Source organism: Engystomops pustulosus, chromosome 1 (genome assembly GCF_040894005.1).
Source record: "Engystomops pustulosus chromosome 1, aEngPut4.maternal, whole genome shotgun sequence".
Taxonomy (NCBI): domain Eukaryota; kingdom Metazoa; phylum Chordata; class Amphibia; order Anura; family Leptodactylidae; genus Engystomops; species Engystomops pustulosus.
The window spans coordinates 168855542-168878346 of record NC_092411.1 but is presented as its reverse complement, the minus strand read 5'-3'; the positions used below and the strand labels follow the sequence as shown (position 1 = coordinate 168878346).

At 42.8% G+C, this 22805-nt stretch overlaps 1 long non-coding RNA gene across 1 annotated transcript in view; it reads right to left on the bottom strand.

Moving 5' to 3' along the window:
* Positions 1–21686, bottom strand: part of LOC140066426 (uncharacterized) — a 37651-nt gene extending 15965 nt beyond the window's left edge. The window contains exon 1 of the long non-coding RNA XR_011848275.1: positions 21615–21686. This is a non-coding gene — a long non-coding RNA (uncharacterized lncRNA). The remainder of the gene's footprint in view (positions 1–21614) is intronic.
* Between the last annotated feature and the right edge of the window lie 1119 nt (positions 21687–22805).

The following is a 22805-nucleotide window of genomic DNA, read 5'->3' as shown; positions in this document are numbered from 1 at the left end:
AGAATTGAGGCAGTTCTGAAGGCAAAAGGGGGTCCAACCCGTTACTAGCATGGTGTACCTAATAAAGTGGCCGGTGAGTGCATACCCTTGAGTTTGTCTATTTAGCAAAGTGAGATGGAAGCAAAATTACAGTGTATCTACATGTAGTGAGATTGTCTCTCTTTAAACTGAGCTGAACAATTGCCTAGCTTATTCAGCACCAGAGATAATCACAAACTTATATATACAAAAAGTCCTCCAGCTCACCTGGATCATGCGGCAACTTAGTCCGCTAGCACGGATCCACCCCGCTGCTGGGCGATGTAGTCCACAAAAAAGAAATTTCCGGATCCAGCTAGGTGCAGATTAAAATCGCCTTTATTCGATTCTCAGGGCATCCATCAGATAAAATACAGGTGGCATGGTATAATCGTCAACGCGTTTCTAGCACATACAAGTGCTCTTAATCATGACTGAGGAGTGTGGTCGACCTGTTTGTTAAATAACCCGTCGGCCACCCCTCCCCCTTCAGATTCCACCAATCACATGTGATAACAATAAAACATGTCAATCTTTGCAAAACTTAGTACAAAATTCCATTGCAAGGCATTATAGGTGCAAGAATTATACATAATAATCATGTTTGTTATAAAAATTAAGCTTAAATAATACAGAGGCAATGTTTTTCTTTGTGTTCCGTGGTTCCTTTCAGCTGTTACCAAGGGAACTCCACGCTGATCTGGTATCTGCGGTCATGTGACTTGTCACCTGGTACAGCAACCGGTGAACAGCCGGAATACATTCAATAGCAAGACATTCCGTGGCACCTTGAATTCATAAAGGTAAGTATATATACCGGTGCATCGAGGACCAACCAGCCTGGCATATCTCACGGTCGTTGGGGAACACTTTGTGTTAATAATATTATCCACGAGGTACCATACTCCGTGCACACTTAGGAAGGATCCTAAATTGACAAACGGGTGAAATCCTACACAGATTACAGGCTAATATTTTGGCCATGGTTATACACACCAATATCTGTTGTGTAAAAACGGCATAGTTTCCGATTACTGTGTATTAACACAAAATGACCAACAGACATGAGAAGGCTGCAGCCTTATTCCTGGACAATAATGAACAAAGTTCACCAACAGCTGATGGGAAACAATTGGAAAAGCTGCTACATAATGAAACACGAGTTTGGTGGGATTATACAACTCTAAATAAATACAGAGAGAGAAAAATGATCCCAAGAGGGTTACGCATAAAAAAGATTCCCACCTGTGTTTACTCTGAGACATTTGTAGAGGACTGGAACAATGCTCTCTCAGAGTGCTCACTCAGACTCATGGAACTCATAACACAACAAGAAGATATAAAACTAAAAGTGCTACAACAAGAAATTGAAACTACCAAGAAAAACTTAGTGGACACATTGGACAAAGAGAAGTTTGAGGAAGTCCTACAGAGAGCTGCAACTTCAACAAGTACTTTGGATGATTCCATCATCTCCACTAAAAAGAATAAGTTTTCAAGAGACCAATTCGATTACAATAATAAACAAGTCTATGAATGGGGAAGGTGGGAAAGACCCCCACATACGCCAAAAGCAATTTTGAAACGTAGGTCTACGTCTAGAGAAAATATGACCAGGAATGTCAGTTTCACTTCCACTGGAAAGGATTCGGGAGATTCTGCAGATTCGGACTTGGATAATAGCCGGAGAAAAAAACCCTCATATTACAAAAAGAAAAAAGCCAGAAAACCGCAGCAACAACAAAAAAACGACGTGGGGGGAGAAAGCACAGACGGCAACCAATCACAGGGCATCCCCACGAGAAAACTGCGGAGTCAGAAGAACAGCTAAAGTCTATGGACATAGTAAATCTCTCTGATCGAGAACTCTCAGATATTGAACGGTTAGTATTGATCCTAGGTATGAATTTTGTCCCTACGCAAGATTTTGATGCATTTAATACAATAAAAGATGTTAACAAATTTATTAGAGATCTCACCATAAGAAAATACTTTTTTAACTGTGATGATAAGGATCCAGTAGTAGAGAGGGATAATGAGACACACATACCTAATGAATTTAGTGGGAAAGATTTTCAATCCCAGGTTACTTTAAATTTGCTGCAGTCCTTGGATAGCGATCATTTAAGAGTGGGGAATATGACACAATATCACATCAAAAACCCGTCTTTCTACCCGACAAAAGAGAGAACAGATTCCATGGGTCTCTTTCAGGAACGGGTGGAAAGGGATATTAGGTCTCTCCATGAGAATATCCAAAATAAAGGGTTAAAAACACCACAAAATCTATCATATAGCCAAAGAATGGCTCTTAAAGAGATTTCAGGTTGGGAAGACGTGGTGATCAGGATGTCGGACAAAGGGGGCTCAGTTGTGGTCATGAACAAAGGTGATTACATAGACCAGATGAGCCTCCTTTTGTCCGACACCATAACATACCGTGAATTAGGAGGGGATCCTACTGAAGTGTTCTCTGCAAAATTGTTGGAGTTATGCACGGAAGGTGTAGCTTTGGGGGTTCTTAAAGATAAACAAATAGAACGTCTCATCCCCACAAATGCTACGATTCCAATTCTGCATGGTCTCCCGAAGACGCATAAAGGAATACATCCCCCACCCATGAGACCGATTGTGGCGGGTATCGGATCCATCAATGAGAACCTCTGTGGATGGTTAGACCACCACCTTCAACCCTTAGTACAAAGAATCCCAGGTTTTTTGAAAGATAGCGGGGAGGTACTTGGAGCTATGCATAACAAAATATGGAAAAAAGAATTCTCATGGCTCAGTTGCGATGTGGTAGCTCTCTACCCATCAATTCCGCATAATGTAGCCTTGAAAGCATTGCATTACCATTTAATACACCACAGCATATATGATGACAACCTTTGCACTTTCTTAATGGAGACATGCGATTTTTTGTTGAGACACAATTTTTTCATGTTCGATTCCAAATTCTTTTTGCAGACCAGGGGTGTAAGTATGGGGGTTCTTGCTTGGTGGGAGGAAATTGCAATTTTTGGTCCTAATAACCCGTTTGTTGCCTGCGTGGATTGGTATGGCAGATACATCGACGACCTCCTCATTATATGGGGAGCGGATGTGTCTGCCATACCACTCTTCGTGGATTACTTGAACAGCAACGAATGTGGGTTACAATTTACCCATTGTGTTGATCCCAAAACTATGGTGTTCCTTGATCTGAGCCTGGAAGGCACACCGGGGAATATCATTAAAACAAGTACTTATAGGAAACCTACGGCGGGTAATACTATTCTGTTGGCCAATAGCCAACATCCACAACATACAGTCAAATCAATCCCCGTGGGAGAAATGACAAGAGCCCGACGTAATTGTAGTACAGATCTGGATTATGAAGATGAGGTGAGGAAGATTTCAGGTAGATTAAAAAAGAGAGGGTACAAAGATTGGATGCTCAAAAGAGCTAAAAGTATTACAGACAAAAAATCGAGAGAGGCATTGCTGCCCACAAATCGGAATACGGGTAATAGGAATATAACATCAAAAACAGACAGTAACAAAAAACCAACATTGGTACTTAATTATAGTCCCCAATTCCAAACCATTAAAAATATTGTTCTGAAACATTTACCTCTCCTCAATGAGAATCCGATTTTAGAGCAAATATTGAAGGGGGGGATGTGGAATAGTATCCCGTAGAAATAAAACCATAGGGAACACTCTATCCCCCTCCTTGATAACAAGGTCATCCAACAATACAAATAAAACATGGTTGAACACAACTGGATTTTTTAAATGTGGTACTTTCCCTTCTGAAACATGTAATTACGTAAGGAATACAAAAACAATCACAAACAATACGGGTGACATCAAATTCACCATAGATAGTTTCCTAAATTGCAACAGTACCAATGTAATATATACTGTGTATTGTGATGAATGCCATTTACAGTATATAGGCCAAACAAGCAGAAAGTTCAAGACTAGACTCTTGGAACATCTAAAAGATATCAAAAACCCAGCAGGGAAAAATTTGTCAGGGATATCTAGACACTTTGTGATGGTACATGAGGGAAAAACAGCCAGTCTGAGAGCACATGCATTTGAGAAGATCAGGCTACCTATAAGAGGGGGCAATATAAGCACTTTATTAACCCCTAGGCGCACCTGGACGTTATAGTACGTCCCCGGGGCTAGATGCTTAGCGCACGGGGACGTTCTATAACGTCCTGCTTCTGGCACCGGCTCACGAACGGAGCCGGTACCAGAAGCAGCGGCTGTCAGCTGTCTAGTACAGCTGACAGCCTGCGCTAACACCCGCGATCGGAGCCGGCTCCGATCGCGGGTGTTAACCCCTTACACGCCGCGGTCAAACATGACCGCGGCGTGTAACGGTGTTAGCGCTGTGGATCGGATCCCCCGTGCCGCTTACCGGGGGATCCGATCCTCTTCCGGGCAGCTCCGAGGACTGGCATGTGCCCCGGAGCTGCCCGGTCTCCATGGCAGCCAGACCCCTTCCGGGTCTGGCTGTAAACTGTCTGAGCATGCGCAAGCTTGCTCAGACAGTTTACACTGCTCTACAATAAAATAGTATTGTAGAGCAGTGTATTGAACTTAAACCAGTGATCAGAGCATCACTGGTTTAAGTTCAAGTATGTATAAGTAAAAATATGCAAAAACAGTTAACACTACACATTATAATAAATAAAAAATTAATACATAAAAATATAAGCCCCTAAAATGTCACTTTCCCATAAAAAAACTTAATAAAGTATAAAAAACATAAAAACACAAAAAAACCCCGCATATTTGGTATTGCCGCGTCCGTAACAATCTGCATAATAAAACAGAATCGTTACTGGACCCGCACGGTAAACGCCGGAGGAAAAAAACGCAAAAAACATTCTGAAAAAAGATAATTTTTAATTAATACCCTATAAAAAATGCTCTAAAAAGTGATTTAAAAAATGTTATGCACTCCAAAATAAGCCCACTAAAAAGAACAACTGTTCTCGCAAAAAATAAGCCCCTAACAAGATTTATCTGCCAAAAAATAAAAAAGTTATGCATATAAAAAGATGGTGATGCTAAAATGAATAAGATTTTCTCCAAATTAGTTTTTATTCAGTACAATTGAATAAAATACACAAAACCCCCACATATTTGGTATCCCTGCGTCCGTAACAATCTGTATAATAAAACAGAATCGTTATTAGATCCGCAAAGTGAACCCCGTAAAAAACAACCTAAAAAACCTCTCTCTGCTAAAGATGATTTTTTATTAATGCCCTTTAAAAATGCTCTAAAAAAGTGATTTTAAAAAGTTACGCAATCTAAAATAAGACCACTAAAAAGAGCTATCATTCTTGCAAAAAATAAGCCCTTAAACAGATTTTTGAGGTGAAAAATAAAAAAGTTATGCATATGAAAGACGGTGATGCTAAAATTAACAACAATTTTGCCAAATTACTTTTTATACAGTAAAAATGGGAAAAAATAAAAAAATATATATAAATGAAGTATTTTCATAAACGTGGCGACCCAAAGAATAAAAATAATATACTATTTTCATGGTATGGTTAACGGCCAAAAAAAAAAAACACATAAAAATTTTCCTAAAAATTGATGATTTTCATTTCCTCCACCAACAAAGAGTTAATTAAATCTCACCAATTAGCTATAGATGCCCCAAAATTATGTATTAGAAAAGTGCATCTCATGTGGCAAAAGAAATAAGCCCCTATAGGTGCACAATAAAAAAAAGAAAAAAATTATAGCCTGTACAATGTGACATAGCAAATCTGATTTGAATGGCGCCTCCTTCCCTTCTATGCCCGGCCGTGCGCCCATACAGCAGGTTACCACCACATGTAGGGTATCGGTGTACTCGGGAGAAATTGCGTATCAAACTTTGTGGAGCCTTTTTTCATTTTATCCATTAGAAATGTAAAATTTTCCACCCAAAATGAGTGTATTGTGAAAAAATATTACAATTTGCAGACTCCACCTCCATTTTGTTTTAGCCCCTATAAAACACGTAAAGGGTTAACAAACTTCTTAAAAGTGGTTTTTCATATGTTGAGGGGTGTAGTTTCCACAATGGGGTAATTTACGAGTCTCGCTATTATTTAGGCCTCTCAGTGTCAATTAGAAGTTGAGCAGGTCCATCTAAATACAGGTTTTGGCGATTTTACAAAAAATGTGAAAAATGGCACCCAAATTCTGAGCCTCATAACATTCTAGTAAAATATGTGGAATCTTAAAAAACCATGCCAACATAAAGCAGACATTTGGGAAATGTAAGTTATGAATTTATTTGGGTGCTATGACTTTCTGAATCAAAAGTAGAGAATTTAGAACGTTGAAAATAAAGAATTTTTCAAAATTTTTGCCAAATTTTGTTTTTTTTCATAACTAAACGCAAAAGATTTCATCCAAATTTTTAAACTAATTTGAAGTACAATGTGTCACGAGAAAACAATCTCAAAATCCCCTGGATATCTCACAGCGTTCCCACGCTATAACCACTTATAGTGACACAGGCCAGATTTGAAAAATGGGGCTGCGTCCTTTAGGCCAAAAGATGCTGTGTCCCGTAGGGGTTAAAAAACAGGGAAGCCTATTGGCAATTTAAGCTCAAAACAATGTTTCCATCAGGGATGAACTATAAGAACGAATTTATGTACCACTACTGAATGTGCTGAGTGTCATCTGCTAGATAGTGTTGTGTTATGCCTTTCTATGTGTTTAATAGCCAAAACTCAGTTTTGGGGGTTTTTCTCCCTTTTTTAAATTTTTTTTTCTTAGGTGTGTAGTAACAAGTGTGTACAAGGATGTGTTACCCGGATCGAGTGCCCAGCAGGGTACCGGACACTTCCGTACACATTTTTTAGGGATGGAAAGAAATCCATTGCATATCCCACACAACTTGCTTAATGCATGTTTACATGTTTACTTGTTAACATATGTTAACATGTAAACAGTTTACATGTTAACAGTTAACAGTTTACATGTTTAATGTTTACATATTAATGCATGTTTACAGTCACTACTTATGTGGTTTTATATTTACTCATTGTTTTTTTTTTTTAAATATAATATTTTAATATTTGTGTCTTACTCTTTGTATTTAGTTACTGGGCTAATCGGTATCCATCGATCGACCGACCAACCGATGGTACCTCGTGGATAATATTATTAACACAAAGTGTTCCCCAACGACCATGAGATATGCCAGGCTGGTTGGTCCTCGATGCACCGGTATATATACTTACCTTTATGAATTCAAGGCACCACGGAATGTCTTGCTATTGAATGTATTCCGGCTGTTCACCGGTTGCTGTACCAGGTGACAAGTCACATGACCGCAGATAACCTTGGTAACAGCTGAAAGGAACCACGGAACACAAAGTAAAACATTGCCTCTGTATTATTTAAGCTTAATTTTTATAACAAACATGATTATTATGTATAATTCTTGCACCTATAATGCCTTGCAATGGAATTTTGTACTAAGTTTTGCAAAGATTGACATGTTTTATTGTTATCACATGTGATTGGTGGAATCTGAAGGGGGAGGGGTGGCCGACGGGTTATTTAACAAACAGGTCGACCACACTCCTCAGTCATGATTAAGAGCACTTGTATGTGCTAGAAACGCGTTGACGATTATACCATGCCACCTGTATTTTATCTGATGGATGCCCTGAAAATCGAATAAAGGTGATTTTAATCTGCACCTAGCTGGATCCGGAAATTTCTTTTTTGTGAATAATCACAAACTTATCTTCATCAGTGGGTTATGTAAGAAACACATTGTCTATCTGTTTCTTAGGGTAGTTGATGCATATCCTTGAGTTTGTTTCATTACCATAGTAAGATGGAAGCAAAATAACAGTGTACCTACATTTAGTCATATGGTTTCTGCTTAACTTGAACTGAACTTGAATGAACTGCCTAGCTCAGTGGTGGCGAACCTATGGCAGAGGTGGCACTCAGAGCCATTTTTGTGGGCACTCAGACCATCACAACTTAAGAGTCCAAGGCAACTTAAGAGATGCTGCTCTTGGCACTATTTTAAAGTGACATTTCATTGCCTGTTTGGAACTGCGGGAAAAGTGAGAGGGAGGTGACAAAACTGCATTATCTTTGGTGGTCATCCTGCTGAACCCACCATTCTTCCTCTACAGAGAGACCCTGAAGAGAAGCTACAGCGAGAGTCTGAATTTGTCCCCCTTCTTTCAACTGTATTAGTGGCCTCAGGGGCTGATACAATTGAAAGATGTGGAAGAACAGGTAACAATAAGTGACTGCTAAAAATGCCATGTTGGCACTTCGCGGTAAATAAGTGGATTTTGGTTTTAGTTTGGGCACTCTGTCTCCAAAAGGTTCGCCATCACTGGCCTAGCTCATTCAACACCAGAGATAATCATGAACTTAGCTCCATTAGCGCATTATGTATGGAACGCATTGTCCGAATGACTCTTATAGTATTTCGTGCATACCCTTGAGTATGTGTCTTTAGCAAACTGGGATATAAGTAAAATTACAGTGTATCTACATGAGTCAGGAGGTCACTTCTTAACTTGAACTGAACAACTGCCTAGCTCATTCAGCACCAGAGATAGTAACAAACTTACAATGTATTACAATGTATTTACATGAAGTCAGATGGTCTATACTTAACTTGAACTGAAAAACTGCCTAGCTCATTCAGCACCAGAGATAATCACGAACTTAGCTCCATTAGCGTGCTATGCAAGAAAAGCGTTGTATGTCTTTCTCTTATGGTAGAGCATGCATACCCTTGAGTTTGTCCCTTTAGCAAAGTGAGATGGAAGCAAAATTACAGTATATCTACATGTAGTCAGATGGTCTCTATTAATACTGAGCTGAATAACTGCCTAGCTCATTCAGCACCATAGGTAATCACAAACTTAGCTGCATAATCACGCTATGCAAGAAGTGAGATGGAAGAAAAATTAAAGTGTGTCTACACGTAGTCAGATGGTCTCAACTTAAGTTGAACTGAACAACTGCCTAGCTCATTCAGCACCAGAGATCATCACAAACTTATCTCTATTAGCATGCTATGCAATAAAAGCAATGTCCATTTGTCCCTTATAGAAGTGCATGCATACCCTTGAGTTTGTCTCTTTAGCAAAGTGAGATGGAAGCAAAATTACAATGTATCTACGTGTATTGAATTTTTCTCTCTTTAAACTGAGCTGAACAACTGCCTAGCTTATTCAGCACCAGAGATAATCACAAACTTATCTCCATCAGCGGGCTATGTAAGAAACTGTCAAAGTCTATAGGAATAGTCCCTTGGCACTAAAGCCTGTGGACTCCCTGGACCACCGCAGGAGATTACGATGCCAGCCGCAACCCGGGAGCAGAGTCTAAGTGGATTCCTGGTCTTCGCCAGAGCCCGCCGCAAAGCGGGATGGTCTTGCTGCGGCGGGGAGCCACCAGGTCGCTCCACGGGTGTGACTAGACCCGCAGTGGCAGCCAAGGTAGAGACACAGGGATCACAGGAAAGCAGAACCACGGAAAGGCAGGACCGCGGGAAGGCAGGACCTCAGAAGGACGGCTGGCAGGACCTCGGAAGGATGGCTGGCAGGACCCGGAAGCACCACAGGAACACGAGAGCACCACAGGAACATGGGAACACCACAGGAACACGGGAACACGGAGGCGCCTGGAAACGCTCAGGAAACTTAGGAAGCTTTCTCTTCAGTAGAATGACATGAAGATGAAGGCATGCGGCCTGGCCGAAGACTACAGGCTGGAGCCCAGAGAGGTAAGTACTGGACCTGGGGAGCGGGGACAATGGGAACAGACAGCAGAGCACGGTTGCACCCGCGACCTGCAACTTGGATCACGGGGGCACCCATGCCATTGGTCCAGACCGAGGCCGGGCAGCGCATGGGAGCACCCACGATCCGAGACATGCCTCATCCAATTTTTCTCGGTGATGGAACACCCGAGGAGGAGAGCAGGAACAGTAAAGACAGGACCAACCTTGTGGTGCTTGGAGCTGGCATGGACCAAGCCAAGGTTATCTTGAGAACGTCTTATGGCTGGAGTGGCACTTGGAATGTTGGTGGCCAGAGCGTCTCTTGGGAAGCCGCAGGCTGGAGCGACTCTTGCGTCACCGGAGCGGCCTCAGGGGAGGCCAGTGGAGACTCTGGAGCGGCCTCAGGGGAGGCCCGAGCAGCCGTGGGAAACTGCGGAGTCACCGGAGCAGCCGTGGAAAGCTGAGGAGTCACTGGAGTGGCTTCTGGAAAAGCCAGAGCAGCTCTAGCAAGCTGTGGAGGCTGGAGCGCCAATGGAGCAGCACTGGCAAGCTGTGGAGGCTGGGGCGCCACGGAGCAGCTCTGGGAAGCTGCGGAGTCACGGGAGAAGCTCTAGGAAGCTGCAGAGTCACGGGAGCAGCTCTGGGAAGCTGCAGAGTCACGGGAGCAGCTCTGGGAAGCTGCAGAGTCACGGGAGCAGCTCTGGGAAGCTGCAGAGTCACGGGAGCAGCTCTGGGAAGCTGCAGAGTCACGGGAGCAGCTCTGGGAAGCTGCAGAGTCACGGGAACAGCTATGGGAAGCAGCATAGTCACGGGAGCAGCTCTGGGAAGCTGCAGAGTCGCGGGAACAGCTCTGGGAAGCAGCATAGTCGCGGGAGCAGCTCTGGGAAGCTGCGGAGTCGCTGTAGCAGCTCTGGGAAGCTGCAGAATCGCTGGAGCAGCTCTAGGAATCTGCGGAGGCTGAGGCGGGGCTGGAGCAGCTCTGAGAAGCTGTGGATGCTGAGGCGCCGCTGGAACAGCTCTGGGAAGCTGTAGAGTCACGGGAACAGCTCTGGGATCAGAGAGTGGCAGTGAGTTTGTCCAAGACTGCTGGGCGATAGTGCTGGGAAGGTCACCCAGTAGCAAGTACGGATCCTTGGGACTGTCCATGGCTTTTGTAGAGTTCATGACCTTGGCGGAGTCCATGGCCGGATCTTACTGTCACAGTCTATGGGAATAATCCCTTGGGACTAAAGTCTGTGGACTCCCTGGACCACCGCGGGGGATAACGATGCCAGCCGCAACCCGGGAGCAGAGTCTAAGTGGACTCCTGGTCTTCGCCAGAGCCCGATGCAAAGCGGGATGGTCTTGCTGCGGCGAGGAGCCACCAGGTTGCTCCACGGGTGCGACTAGGTCCGCAGTGGCAGCCAAGGTAGAGACATAGGGATCACGGGAAGGCGGGACCAATGGAAGGACCACAGGAAGGCAGGACCACGGGAATGCAGGACCACGGGAAGGATGGCTGGCAGGACCTCAGAAGAATGGCTGGTAGAACCTCGGAAGGACAGCTGGCAGGACCTCGAAAGACCACAGGATAACCAGACCGCCACAGGATTACCGGACCGCCACAGGATTACCGGACCGCCACAGGATTACAGAACCGCCACAGGATTACAGGACTGCCACAGGAACACGGGAACACCACAGGAACACGGGAACACCACAGGAACACGGGAACACCACAGGAAAACGGGAACACCACAGGAAAACGGGAGCACCACAGGAACACGGGAGCACCACAGGAACACCATGGGAACACCACGGGAACACCACAGGAACACGGAGGTGTCTGGAAACGCTCCGGAAACTCGGAGGCGTCTGGAAACACTTGGGGAGGTTTTCTCTTCAGTAGAATGACCTGTAGATCCGGCAGGGGATGCTGTGAGTCACCAGGCTATATAGCAGAGCTATATAGGGGTCTGGGAAGAGTGGCACCCGGAAGGAGATCCACAGGGCAATCATAGGGACGATGCGGTGGCAAAGTCTCCGCTTGTTTCTTAGAAAAAACATCTGCAAAGTCCCAGAAGAAGAGCTGATGAGGAGCGAGGCAAGACAGAGAAGACCAGTCTTTCTTGGTACCAGACCGGATTGGAAAGAAGCTGTCCACTTACTGAAGAAATAACTAGGGGTGACTTGAGGGGAACCACCAGAATGTGATGCTACTAAATGGAGATGGTACTAGCCGACACCTGGGACCGGTATCTAAGTGGCACCTGGTTTTCACCAGAGCCTGCCGCAAAGCGGGATGCTCTTGCTGCGGCAGGGTACCACACCACCAGGTCGTTCCACAGGTGCGACTAGCTCACAGTGGCAGCCGAGGTAGTAATGCAGGAGACAGTCTGTACCCATGGAGACAGAAGGAGAACAGCACAGGAGTGCACAATAGGACTCGCGTCAGGAAACACTGGAGCTGGCACACGGATCAGGAACACAGGAACAGACTGGACAGGAACGCAGGAACACACAGGTCAGGAACGCAGGATACACAGGAATGCAGGATACACAGGAACGCAGGATACACAGGAACGCAGGATACACAGGAGGGCTTTCTCTTCAGGGAATAAAGGGAGCCGTCGGATTAAATGCAGCCCCGGAAGTGGGCAGTGCCAATCACCTGCGCTTGCGCCCTGGTGCTTGTAAGTGCTCTGGATGGGAGCGGGAGTGTAAATCCACGGGAGTGGGGCTGGACCAGCGGATAGGGGCATGGGTGCCCGTGACAACCTGCTTATACCTGCAACCCTGTGTTTGTTTGTTTTTTCTGTGAGGGACAACCTTTTCCTGGTCATCCTTTGCTGCAGCACACAGTGAAGTTGGCCCCCCACCTTGGTCAAACGTTTGTGCTAGAAATTTTTGTTTGTGCCGCTATCGTATTTAAGATATAAATAAAAGTTTCACAGGTCATCAGAGGTCAACCAACCCCCCCCCCCCCCACTTTGTCCTAATAAAACAGAACTAGTGCCAATAATTTGTGCTAAGTTTGTGCTGCTCAAATTTTTGTTTGTGCTCCTTTTGTTCTGAAGTTATAAAGCTAATTTGTAAAGGTCAAAATTTCAGGCACCCTCTCCCCCCACATTAACCAAATCAAACAAAACTGATGTCAAACGTTTGTACCACGTTTGTGCTGGTATGTGCATTTAATATTTTCATCTGTTCCGCTATGGTTTTTAACCCCTAGGCGCACCATGCATGCTCAGACAGTTTACACTGCTCTACAATAAAATAGTATTGTAGAGCAGTGTATTGAACTTAAACCAGCGATCAGAGCATCACTGGTTTAAGTTCAAGTATGTGTAAGTAAAAATATGCAAAAACACTTAAAGAGAACCCGTCATGCAAAATAACCCCCCTAAACTAAATATATTTTCATAAACTGCCATTAGAGAGCATTGCCTCTATCCCTTCATTGTCCCTCTACATGCCTGTAAACCTGAGCAATGAGGTCCTAAAGCTGTATGCAAATGACCTGTGAAATGTCCAATGAAGCATTAGCATATTCAAGCTGTCCACTCTATTCATGAGTGGGAGGCACAGCCACACCCCCAGTGCATGACTGACAGCCTGTATAATGATGTGAGGCTGTATAATTATGTGCTTCCTGGTGCTGGTGGCCACACCCCCTGCAGCCTGTGTGTGTATATAGGAGAGATACAGCAGCTCCAGGCTGCAGCCATGTGTATAGCAGAACATGTCAGATTCATGTGTAGCTGATGTCTGTGTCGCTCACCTGTCAGCAGATGCAGCACACACACTAGCCATGCTTTACTATACATTACACACAGACATGAGCAGGGGGAGGAGAGGGGAGGGGGAACAGGGGTGACATCACTGCCTCTGACCATGTGACCAGCCTCATTTACATGATAAAGAATAGATGATTTTACAATGAATAATGTATGAAATAGCTAGATAAAGGCTGGGATGGGATCCTTGTGAGCTGCTCCAACAGGTAGAGGTGACAGGACAAGTGACACAGACCTGATGACAGGTGTCCTTTAACATTACACATTATAATAAATAAAAAAGAAATACATAAAAATATAAGCCCCTAAAATGTCACTTTCCCATAAGAAAACTTAATAAAGTATAAAACACATAAAAACACAAAAAATCCCCGCATATTTGGTATTGCCGCGTCCGTAACAATCTGCATAATAAAACAGAATTGTTACTGGACCCGCACGGTAAACGCCGGAGGAAAAAAACGCAAAATACGTTCCGGAAAAAGATAATTTTTAATTAATACCTTATAAAAAATGCTCTAAAAAGTGATTTAAAAAATTTTATGCACTCTAAAAATAAAAAAGTTATTCATATGAAAAGATGGTGATGCTAAAATGAATAAGATTTTCTCTAAATGAGTTTTTATTCAGTACAATTGAATAAAATACACAAAACCCCCACATATTTGGTATCCCCGCGTCCGTAACAATCTGCATAATAAAACAGAATCATTATTAGAGCCGCAAAGTGAACCCCGTAAAAAACAACCTCAACTTCAACCTGATTTTAAAAAGTTATGCAATCTAAAATAAGACCACAAAAAAGAGCTATCATTCTCGCAAAAAATAAGCCCTTAAACAGATTTGTGAGGTGAAAAATAAAAAAGTTATGCATATGAAAGACGGTGATGCTAAAATTAACAACAATTTTGCCAAATTACTTTTTATTCAGTAAAAATGGGAAAAAATATATATAAATTAAGTATTTTCGTAATCGTGGCGACCCATACAATAAAAATAATATACTATTTTTATGGTATGGTTAATGGCCAAAAAAAAACACATAAAAATTTTCCTAAAAATTGATGATTTTCATTTCCTCCACCAACAAAGAGTTAATAAAATCTCACCAAATAGCCTATAGATTCCCCCAAATTACGTACCAGAAAAGTGCATCTCATGTGGCAAAAGAAATAAGCCCCCATAGGTCCTCAATAAAAAAAAAGAAAACAATTATAGCCTGTACAATGTGACATAGCAAATCTGATCTGGATGGCTCCTCCTTCCCTTCTATGCCCGTCCGTGTGCCCATACAGCAGGTTACCACCACATATAGGGTATCGGTGTGCTCGGGAGGAATTGGGTATCAAACTTTGTGGAGCCTTTTTTCATTTAATCCATTGTAAATGTTTAATTTTCCACCCAAAATGAGTGTATTGTGAAAAAATATTACAATTTGCAGACTGCACCTCCATTTTGTTTTAACCCCTATAAAACACGTAAAGGGTTAACAAACTTCTTAAAAGTGGTTTTTCATACGTTGAGGGGTGTAGTTTCCACAATGGGGTAATTTATGAGTCTCGCTATTATTTAGGCCTCTCAGTGTCAATTAGAAGTTGAGCAGGTCCATCTAGATACGGGTTTTGGCGATTTTACAAAAAATGTGAAAAATGGCACCCAAATTGTGAGCCTCATAACATTCTAGTAAAATATGTGGAATCTTAAAAAACCATGGCAACATAAAGCAGACATTTGGGAAATGTAAGTTATGAATTTATTTGGGTGCTTTGACTATCTGCATCAAAAGTAGAGAACTTAGAACGTTGAAAATAAAGAATTTTTCAAAATTTTTGCCAAATTTTGTTTTTTTTCATAACTAAACGCAAAAGATTTCATCCAAATTTTTAAACTAATTTGAAGTACAATGTGCCACGAGAAAACAATCTCAAAATCCCCTGGATATCTCATAGCGTTCCCACGCTATAACCACTTATAGTGACACAGGCCAGATTTGAAAAATGGGGCCGCGTCCTTTAGGCCAAAAGATGCTGAGTCCCGTAGGGGTTAAGGTATGTTTAGGTTTTTAAGCTAAGGTGTTTAGGAGGAACTGGTAAAAAAAAAACAAACCTAGGGACACTTCCCTGGTTTGATCACCAGGGAGAGCTAGCGAACACAATAGGGCACATTTACTTACCCATCTTGCGCAATCCCCGAAAGTGCATTGTCCGACTGGAATGCACATCTGCCGCAATTCACTAAGCTTGTACGTCCGATATCCTGCATGTGTCGCTTCCCCGCTCAGGTCTGACAGAGTTCACCTTCTTCTTCCTGGTACATGCAAGTGGATTATCTTGCGACACAAATTGAATCCTAAATGCCGTGCTCAGTCTGAATTAGTAGCATCATCCAACGGCACGCTCCCCGATTTGTCGCATGAAAGCCAGTGCAGTTGCGACACAATCAAATTGCGTGTGACACAATCCCCAGTTAAATACCTGTCACAGCCAAACAAATACCGAAAATTTAAAAAATCTGACGAAGGTGCGATCCGCGGACCCTTAGTAAATAAGCCCCATTGTACTTTGGAAGTAATGAACTCTGATGACCTTTGGACCTTTTGTCCTTTACAAAAGCAGCAAAAAAACAAAAATCTGAGCAGCACAAACCAGCAAAAACGTAGCACAATTGATTGGGACCAGTTTTGTTTGATTTGGGCAAAGTGGAGGGGGGGGGGTGCTGGTCTACCTCTGATGACCTCTGAAAACTTTTATTAAGAACTTAAAATGATAGAGGCACAAACAAAATTTCTTTCTGCACAAACCAGCAAAAACGTAGCACAATTGATTGGGACCAGTTTTGTTTGATTTGGGCAAAGTGGGGGGTGCTGGTCTACTTCTGATGACCTCTGAAAACTTTTATTAAGAACTTAAAATGATAGAGGCACAAACAAAATTTCTTTCTGCACAAACCAGCAAAAACGTAGCACAATTGATTGGGACCAGTTTTGTTTGATTTGGGCAAAGTGGGGGGTGCTGTTCTACCTCTGATGACCTCTGAAAACTTTTATTAAGAACTTAAAATGATAGAGGCACAAACAAAATTTCTTTCTGCACAAACTAGCACAAATACGAAGGATGACCAGGGAAAGGAGAATTATACTTAGGCAGCTCCAAGCAACAGCACAATATTATTTTTCCCTTTTTTATAATAAGGATTTTGTCTTGATATTAACACATTAGAAAAGAGTCTAAGTATGCTTATATGATCACTGTCTCCTGGGAGGAGGACTCTGTGGACCAGTGGACCCTCTGAAGAGGAGAGATGAAGATTTTAGTCCACCTGGTGGCACCAGGTCTTCACCAGAGTCCGCCGCAAAGCGGGATAGTCTTGCTAGTCTTTCAGCGGGGTGCCACCAGATCGTTCCACGGGTGTGATTCGCGGTGGCAGCCAGGGAGAACAGGAGGTGTAGGACACAGTCCGAGCTAGGGATGACAGCAGGAGTGCGGCTTGGAAGGATGAGCTGAAACTAACAGCAGGCGTCTGGGAATGCTGGAGACAGGAGAGCATCAGGGAACGCTGGAGACAGGAGAGAGTCTGGAAACGCAGGAGACAGGAAAGCATCTGGGAACACTAATGGCTTTCTCTTCCTTAGGAGCAGCTTTAGGAAGCTAGGCCTAGAAAGCCTGGAAGGTCCTAGGAGATGATCCGTGGCCGGATTAGCCAGCGCCAATCAGGAGGATGCTGGCCCTTTAAGGCTAGGAGAGCCGGCACTCATGCGTCCTATAGAGTGGGAATGTGCGCGACCTAATGAGCGAGGACGCGGCCTAGTTGGGAAGCAGGAGCTTGGAGAGGTGCCAAAACAAAAGAGTGAAATGCGCCACTCACCGGAATGATGTGAAAATGCTTCCTTTATTATTGTAGAGGTACAGAGCAAAATGAGGAGCTGCCTCGCCAGCCTTGGCAAGCCAGGGGGCTGCTGCCCAACATAGAAAGCAGGTAGATTAATAGGTAGTTGTCACGGCCGTGACAACTACCTGCTAATCACTTAATTCTTGACATCTCTTGTCCTACCTGTATCTGGAGTGTTAACCCATTGGGGCACACTTACTTACCCTTCCGGAGGAGTTCCACGAAAGTGCATTGTCCGACCGGGCCAGGGGGCTGCTGCGCCACATAGAAAGCAGGTAGATTAACAGGTAGTTGTCACGGCCGTGACAACTACCTGCTAATCACTTAATTCTTGACATCTCTTGTCCTACCTGTATCTGGGGTGTTAACCCATTGGGGCACATTTACTTACCCGTCCGGAGGAGTTCCACTAAAGTGCATTGTCCCACCGGAATGCACTGTGCCACAATTCACTAAGATCATGCGACTGATATCCTGCATGTGTCGCTACCCCGCTCAGGTCCACCGGAGTTCACCTTCTTCTTTCTGGTGCATGTAATTGCACCCTTAGTAAATAAGCCCCATTGTGTTGTGTGCTGCTGCTTGGATTATAGGAAAAAAGAATATCATAAGTGTATATCTCCTGTTCTGTTGTTGTATTTTTAACTGAAGTATAAGGGACCCTCTTCTTCCACATCAATTGTGGCCCTCTTATTAAAAACATAGGCTACAATATATTTTACTTAATAAACTAGAATATTATATGGATAATATAATATCTAAAATTAGAGGATAATTCTTTCTAATTGATTATATAGTCATGGAGAAATTTTTCCATGCATTTTACCAGCTATACCTCAGTCTTCTTTTATCCATTGAGTTTAGGTCTGACATAACTGTGAAGAGCAACCTGAGCTATGGTATTGAATTACTGCTCTTTATACTCTATAAGGCATTGTTTTACAAGGTGTGTAGTCTGAGCAGCTAAGCATCAATTATTTATCTGTCCAGTGCTCACTATGTCATTCCATTCATAGCATACCTTCTTGGAAAAGAGGAGATACTTCTCAGTTCAGACAGAAAAAGAAAAAAACTGAAAGAGAGCAACTGAAAACTGAATTCATGGAGAACAGAATGGACAGTGAACTGAAAGAATGTAGTGGCCCAAAAGAAGCAACCACCAATTCAAAGGAAACAAGACAAAATGTGCAATCTGATTTAATTAAGGGCAATGCAATTCCTCTTCATCCACCAAGAGTTAGATCAAAGCTGGTTTTTCATACTCAGCTGGCTCATGGCAGCCCAACTGGAAACATTGAGGGCTTTACTAATGTCAAAGAACTTTACGCAAAAATTGCTGAGGTTTTCAACATATCTCCAACAGAGGTGAGGTCAAAATGTTTAACAGAAACCTTTAGACTTTTAGAAGACCGTGAAAATGTATATAAAGTGTTTATTGCAAGAATTGTTTTTGTACTTCATAAATTATTACATGGAGCCTTTAGTATGATTCTCAATCAGGATTCTATTTATGCTTGTTTGATTGATGTTATAGATGTCTATATAATTAGTTACAGAGGTTTTTATAATGATTGCCTGCAGGATTATGTTCAAATGTAAGATTAAGAATTAGAATGAAGATTATTAGACAGTTTATATTGAATTTTAGGGGTACTGAAATCTTTGGAGCTGATATTTTCTGTGTTTAATAACATAATTAATTTTAGGGGTATTCAACCTTTGGAGCTAACATTTTCTGTGCATAGGGATAGGGATATCAGCCTCTCAGTTCTTTTAAAGTGATTTGTGTGCAAATCAAAGTTTAACATTTTCTATTTAGGCTTCCACTGTGCATTCTCAAGCTTGCTATTGAACGTGATACACAAAGCCATGACCCTTTTTTACAAAAGGTGTCCTTTGCCTTTATAGGGGTTTTCCCACAAACATAAGGGGTCCCATATACCTCTGTCAGACCCCTCGTCGCTCTGTCAGTTTAATGGAGCATTCTGCTCCATTAATCTCTATGGAGCTGACGCTGATTGCCGATATCCATAGTGATTACCTGTGGATAGGGCCTAACTTGTGTTCGTGGGAAAACCCTTTTAAGGAAAGCATATGTTTGAGTCTCTATGTAGTGTAGGCCCATAATTGTGCTGCATTTATCATTTATTGGCTGTTTATTTTCAGCATTTCCTATTTTCATTGAGCACAAATAATAGGGTTAGCCATTATTTTACTTATAATTTTTTCCAAAAGGTCATCAAAGTTTATTTCTTCCAAAGTACAATGCACAATGTGAAGCCCACATGAAAATGGCGCAAATCCGCTTTTTCATCATTTTCACTGCATTTGGATTTTTTTTGAATATTCAATACCATCACTATAAAGTGCAATTTGTTACGCAAAAAAACAAGCTGTCACAGAGGTCTTTATGTGTAAAGATAAAAAAGTTATAGATTTTTGAAGACGGAGAGTGAAAAATGGAAATGAAAAAACAAAAAAGGGCCAGGTCGTTAAAGGGTTAAAGGAAACCTGTCAGATGTTTTTTTTTTTTTTTACTAATTCTGACATTACTACCTATTTGAGCAGCTCACAGGAATTCCATCCCAACCTTTATTTTGTTGATCCATACAACCCATTATTGTAAAATCACCTTTTCTTTATTGTGAAAATAAGCTCCTGCACTCTTGAGGAAGTTGAACCAGACAGAGGCTTCCCTGTTATCCCACCCATCTCTTTCCCTCCGTTCATTGGTAATTATAAAGCTTTAGCTGCTGCCTGTGAGAGAAAACGATTGGGCACAGCTGCACAAATTACCTGACCTCCCTGTCCCCATGGAGTGTGGCTGCATCCTGTAATATTAGCTCAGCACACTGACTGCACTAGCCTCTATAATTCACTGCCAGCAGCTGAATCTCTTAGGAACCGAATATTTGACTTTACAGAGGGACAATGGAAATTGGCAATATTTTCTAATGGCAATGGAAAATATATTTAGTTATGTTGAGTTAATTAACTCAACATGAAACTCCCTGAAATGTGACCATATTCTATTATTGCCTGGTACATCACTCCTGAATATTCCTTATGTCAACAAGCAGTTTGGCATCCACCCTTATTTACATGCCTCAGCAAAGGAAGTAAATAATGCCGGGGGGGGGGGGGGGCTAAGATTTTTCCCGCTTTTCCCCCTTCTGAAAAACATATTTGCCCTCGGAAAACCATTTTATTTTGAGCTGTTATTGTAAGGAATTCCTCATATTCATTTTTCGCTTTCTCTAATAACTTATTATTATCATTGTCCAATCGTTTCACCAATTTCCCTTCTGCTTCTTTGTACTGTTTACGAAGTTGTCTCTCCTGATGACTGAATTTACGTCTTGATTCCCCGGTCTCCTTCTTAAATATTCCCCTCAAATAGACCTTGAGCATGTCCCAGACTTCTAATGAGCCTGTCTTTCTTATATTTTCCATCCAAAATTCGGCTTCCAAATTTTTAACATCTGTCCGGTCCCCTAAGATTGATAGCCAGTGTGGATTTAATCTAAGATTGGTAGTCTTAATTTCCACTTCCCCCATGGTTACTGTCACGAACCCGACTCACCGGAGTCCACACACGGGGTTTGCTTACACCAGGGGACCACGCAAATTAGCCCTAAGCTCCGCCCACTCACACAAAATGGCGTCCTTACCCGAATTCCTACTCCCCTAGCACACAGCATACCCACTCAGCTCAATTCTCATGTCAGGGAAACCAAACGCATCTGAATCCCAGACACTACACACGCACAGCCCAGGGGGCGCACAACCACACTATGTACTCCCCTACCACTTACGTACCTATGGAACGCTACTGCACAGAGCCACTCTGCACCCCGATACAGTCACCCATTCTATACTGTTCTCTTACACGTTAGCACGGTGTGTAATCTGACATGTAGCTAAACCTCTCTGTCCTCTTAAGAAAAGACTGTAGAAAACTGTAAATCTTCTCTTTATTGATAGCAGACAGGAAAACGTGAAACTATAGGATGAATAACAGTGGTATTCAGAATACATCAAATGATATGGTACATGGAACACAAAATCTGTCATTCACAACAACATGAGGTAATACATCACTCATACTAAAGCTATAGACATGTCAGCATATACATGGATAATGTGCTCACCAACTATGCTGGAACAGGCTGTTTGTAATGATTGTGAGGTACAAACAAGTTATATGAAGTGGCTCCTCACACTGACAGACATGTGGAAAAATGGCTGCTGTTATTACAGACTACAGTAAAAGGAATACCCACAATGCCTCAGGACATTTCCCATAATGCTTAGAGGATTTCCCATAGTGCATTGAAAAACTACAAGCTAGGAAATGCACTAAACCACCAGTAGATGGCGCTGTTACCAGCCTTACACTGCAGACGGAAACCTAAGCAGCTGGATTTCTGCAGAGGACAGAACACATTCCACACAACTTATCACAGCTGCCACCACTCGTAATTACGGGTTTCGAGACGCCCACACCAGGACTGCACACATACACCCAGATACACACTCTTCTAGATGCAGTACAGTTCACCTGGACACGCACTGTCTTTAGCTACTGCTCGCTTACAGACACACACTGCCCATAGGTATTGCTTGCTTACAGACACACACTGCCTATAGCTACTGCTCGCTTATAGACACACACTGCCTATAGCTACTACTAGCACAGACACACACTGCCTGTAGCTACTGCCCGCTTACAGACACACACTGCCTATAGCTACTGCTCTCTTACAGACACACACTGCCTATAGCTACTACTAGCACAGACACACACTGCCTATAGCTACTACTAGCACAGACACACATTGCCTATAGCTACTGCTCGCTTACAGTCACCCATTCCATACAACTTATCACAGCTGTCACCACTCGTAATTACAGGTTGCGAGACGCCCACACCAGATACACACTCTTCTAGATGCAGTACAGTTCACCTGGACACGCACTGTCTATAGCTACTGCTCGCTTACAGACACACACTGCCTATAGCTACTGCTCGCTTATAGACACACACTGCCTATAGCTACTAGCACACACACACTTTGCCTATAGCTACTACTACCAGAGACACACACTGCCTATAGCTACTGCTCGCTTACAGACACACACTGCCTATAGCTACTGCACGCTTACAGACACACACTGCCTATAGCTACTACTAGCACAGAAACACACTGCCTATAGCTACTACTAGCAGAGACACACACTGCCTATAGCTACTGCTCGCTTACATTCACACACTGCCTATAGCTACTACTAGCACAGACACACACTGCCTATAGATACTGCTCGCTTACAGACACACACTG